This window comes from Quercus robur, chromosome 2 (assembly GCF_932294415.1).
Source record: "Quercus robur chromosome 2, dhQueRobu3.1, whole genome shotgun sequence".
NCBI lineage: Eukaryota > Viridiplantae > Streptophyta > Magnoliopsida > Fagales > Fagaceae > Quercus > Quercus robur.
Genome location: NC_065535.1, coordinates 47,578,462 through 47,583,235, shown reverse-complemented (window position 1 = coordinate 47,583,235; position 4,774 = coordinate 47,578,462). Strand labels below are relative to the sequence as shown.

The following is a 4,774-nucleotide window of genomic DNA, read 5'->3' as shown; positions in this document are numbered from 1 at the left end:
GTTGGCAATCTCTCTGTGTACTGTTTTAGCGATGTTGAGAGGACAAAAATTCTTGAAGCTTTCAAAACTAGCAAGGTACTCAATTGATGTTACCTTCTTTTTTCAGTAATGTTGGTTCTTCAAAATATTGGCATCTTATTTCTGATGGGTTCATACAATTTGCTCTACTTGATGATTGAAGTATTTGTAAGATTATTATGACATGCTTGAATGTATGAACTCTCTATTGGGTGTGTGTCAAGGTCAAGAAACTGGTGCATATATGTGATCCTATTTGGGTTGATGTGGTAGACTTGCCCATACTATTGAATTTTTTGATTTTTTCTTCTTTCGGAGTTGAAAACAATTAGTACTCCACAATATCGACTAGTTTTTCCTTTTAAATTAGATACAGCTTTTGAAGTTGAAACATTATATTAATTATTAAAAAAAAAAAATTTGAAACATTATATCAATGAAGGTTGTCCTAATTGTTTTGTCATTTTCAGGTGGGTGATAATTCGATAGATATTCCTGAGGCGAATGTTATCATTCAGATTTCTTCACATGCTGGTTCAAGACGTCAAGAAGCCCAACGTCTGGGTCGTATTCTTAGGGCTAAGGTTCGTTTTCATGTCCTCTTTCTATACCATATAATCTTGGCTTGTCTATAGTAGTTGGTAACAACAACAACAAAAAGCCTTAGTACCAAAATTTTGGTGTTACCTATGGATCTTAATAGACTAATTAAGGCTCATCAGAAATAATTAGCAACTTTAATAGATTGGCATCATTATGGAAGATTGTTTGCGATTATTTTGGAATAAAAAAGCATTGGACATTGTTGTCAGAGTTTCATTTTAATGGATTATGCCAACCATCAGATTTAAGATTCTGTCCATTTGGATGTACAGGGTCAACTTCAAGATAGGATGGGGGGAGGTAAAGAGGAGTACAATGCATTTTTCTATTCCCTTGTGTCAATAGATACACAGGTATGCATCTGTTCTCTTTTCTTGATTTGATTAGTTATTGAACTGTGTGAGAATAATGATTAAGTGATTAAATCACCACTTCCTAGAGTAGGTATCTTGAGTTAGAGCCTTGTCTCCACTCTTCCTCCAATTTAAAATTTTCACTTATTAAGGGGGGAGTCTAGGTGGTGGAGTTTTAAAAATAATGTTTGAGTGATTAAATTCATTTTTTCCTATTAGCTTAAGCTTTTGGGACTAGTGGTAATTTGTCAAATCATTTTATTATAGATTTTTTTTTTTTCTTTTAATTTGGAAGTATGAACCTTTTAATATTTAGTTAAGATTTTTGATATCCAAATTATTGGGTCTGAATGCAGGAGATGTACTAGTCTACCAAAAGGTAGCAGTTTTTGATTGATCAAGGTTATAGCTTTAAGGTATATGTTTATGTTTTATTATGCGTCTCATTTTATTGCAGAAGCAGTTATTCTGATGAGGATGCTAATTGCTAATACATGTAGAATTTTGCTTTTTTGCCCAGTAACTGTTATGCACATAGCTGTCAAAACTGTATTTCATTTGGTTATTATTAGTTCGTAAATGGCACTCAACAAAAACTGTTTGCCCACCCTAATGTTTTTTTGTTATGCACATAGCTTTTTTGTTGATTTTGAATTTTCCTTGGGCATGGAGCAAATTCAACAAAAAACATTAGGGACTTTTGTGTGCTTTAACTAGTGTGGTTGCCCAGCAGGTATATATATATATATATATATATATATATTTATAAATAATTTTAAAGACACACCCAATCGCACACCCAATTTCATAACTTGCTAATATGTGAGTTTGCAGCTGAGTTACACTCACATTTTTCTACAATTTGTCATTGAAGACCAACCAATTCAGCATCAAACCTAACATGTTCCCCTTATGGCTAAATTGAGATTACTTTGGCCTAACTTTGTTTCCAAAACCAAGTAATAGGTACTATTTAGTATTTACTACCCCACGTAAAAGGGGAGTGCTTTGTAAAAGTAAGCAAAGTACTGAGGTATGTTGACCAAAGCACTATATCAAATAATGCAATGGACATAGCTTGTTTCACAACAAATTTCATAATTGTTGAAGTGATTGATATAAGTGATGAACACAACTGACACTCATGAATCCATTGATTTTTCTTTACCACTCACAAGATCACTTCATAATTGTGAAATTTTTCATTAAAAAAATTTATATCCATAGCATTAATTATAAATGAAAGAAGTTTTATATCAAAGAAAAGAGATAGTATTATTTTGCAAATTCATGTTTGGCTACTCTGATAGATAAAAACTATCCGTTAGAGCCAAACACAAGTAGCAAGAAGACAACATATGTACAGTTCTCTTTTATATCTTATTGCATTTGCAAAGGTGAATGGATATGGCAATAACAAGCCTCACCCTCAGCAGCATGTGCAGCTACACTTGGCTTCAAAGCTCAACGCCACCACCACCGCCATCACCACCACCTCGGCTGAGTGTTTGTTGCTATTCTTCTACTCAGCTCTCTGTTCACAAAACCTTGACACACATTCACAGTTCTAGTGTCATAGCTTGCCTTCGTGCCAACAGGTCTCTCTCTCTCTAATATTATATTTAGGGACTGTTGTCTTATACTCTTATTAATGGCTTAGTTACTGTATCTTTTTTCTCCTTTAGGATAACGCAAAGCTGGCACTAAAAGTTGCACGTGCTACACTTAGTGGTGGCATCTCAGTTGTGAGTTTCTTTTTTTTTTTTTTTTCTTACAAATTTTTCTTTCATCTTTTCATAAATTGAACTGGAGTTTCATGTCAAGTAAACTGTCTTAATAATTAATGAATCACATGCGTAGTCATGACTTCTAAGACCCAACTTTTATTATATAAATAAATATTAACTAACTAACAACTTTTATAATCTTAAAAGTTGATTCAGTTGCATTCTTTTGGACAGTCTAGAAGAACTTAATTGCTCCCACATTGCTTATCCCTTAATCTATGGATTTTGGTTAGTTAGATTCGTGCCGTTACTTAAGGTCTCTTGTAATTAAGAATGTTGGGAAATTTTTGCATTGTTGATTGGGAAAATGTTCGGTTTATGTTAATCATTTTATAAAGAAATACAATGGTAATTTGTTCTTATTCTACAATTAGTTGCAGTAGTCCATGATTATATGAACGATGGTTTCTGATTTGTTTCTCATTCTTGATATGTAGCTGGAGATTGTGATGTCTACCCCAGGTTTGTTTAAGGTTGTTTAGAATGCAATCTTTTCCAATTCCCCAATGCAATTGGCTTCTTGGGCTTGAGAGTTAATGTGCTTTCTTTCTCTTTTGCACAGGTTCTTCAATAGCTGGTGCAGGAGCATCCTACTACAACCTTAGGAGTAATTCTTGTTAGGTTCTAAGTACTTAGGAACTAATGTATTAGAACTCTAATGTGTATTGTTGACAAACCATGATCAAAACAGGTTGTTTAGTTTTGTTTAGACTTGCTCAAAGTTGTGTCTTTTATGTAAAGTTGGAATCGAGCTGTTGTAGAATTAAGTATGCATTTCGGCCTGGCTCGATCGATCGAAGCTTAGACTCGATCGATTGAATCTCGGGCAGAATGTTTTTTCTGCAGAATTTTTCCAACTCAGCCCGAGCCTATTAAAACGTGTAAGGTTTTATGTTTTGCCCTAAGTATAAAAGGCAAACCCTAGCCACGTCTTTTAAGGTTGATCTATTTGTTGTGTGTGTGAATCTCTTGTGAGATCTAGAGGTGGTTGCCTTCACACATGCTTAGAATTATCAAGAAGGAGATTTGATTGAGAGCTTGATGATCATTCAGTTGCTGCACTAAAGAGTTTAAAGAAACACAAGCGGGTGTACTTGTACTTGTTGGAGAATCCAAGAAAGAAGGAGTCCGTGATCTCGAACCTTGCACGTGATCGTGTCAGTAAGTTTCTACTAGTGGATAGCAATAGGATGTTAGTGATCTAAGTCGCTATTGTAAAACTTCGATTCTTTCATAGTGGATTCAAGTTTACCTTGAGGATTGCTAGATTAAATCCTCCCTAGATTTTTACCGGTGTGGTTTCCTGGGTCATCATATCACTGTGTCATTTATATTTCCGCTGCTTTGCATGATATGATTATATGATTGTGTTAACCTAAATCTGAAACTTGGACTAAGTAATCACTTGGCTAATTTACTAGATTAATTCAGTTGTGTTTTAAGGGGTCTAAAAACAAACAAGTGGTATCAGAGCAGATAGCTCTCTTATTGTTGATTTTTTGATCTCTGAGCTGATCCTTGACCCCTGTTGTCATGGAACACAGACATTCTCTTGTTATTCCTCTTCACTTTAATCAGAATAATTATTTTTATTGAAAAGTAAGGATAAAAGCATTCCTAAAATCAATTAATGAGAGAGTCTGGAACTCCGTTGAATACGGATGGGAGAAGCCCACTACTCCTATTAGTGAGTGGCAAACTTCTCAAAAAGAAGCAGCTGCGTTCAATAGCAAAGCTATGAATGCTATCTTTAACGTTGTTTCTATGGAGGAATTTAAGAGAATCTCTAATGTTGAGGTTACTCACACTGCTTGGAATATCCTCCAAACTGTGCATGAAGGCACAAAGGCTGTTAAAATTAATAAGTTACAACAATTAACTTCTAAATTTGAAAGCATTAGGATGTCTGATGATGAATCATTTGATGAATTCTATGCTAAACTCAATGATATTGTTAATTCTGCTTACAACTTGGGTGAAATCTATGATCAACCTAAAATTGTTAGGAAGATT

At 34.4% G+C, this 4,774-nt stretch overlaps 1 long non-coding RNA gene across 1 annotated transcript; it reads left to right on the top strand.

The window, feature by feature from the left end:
* Nucleotides 1–1,775: 1,775 nt before the first annotated feature.
* Nucleotides 1,776–4,075, top strand: LOC126713805 (uncharacterized). Its single transcript, XR_007651437.1, has 4 exons — nt 1,776–2,572; nt 2,660–2,719; nt 3,199–3,223; nt 3,324–4,075. It is a non-coding gene; the product is annotated as an uncharacterized LOC126713805 (long non-coding RNA).
* The last annotated feature ends 699 nt before the right edge of the window (nt 4,076–4,774 follow it).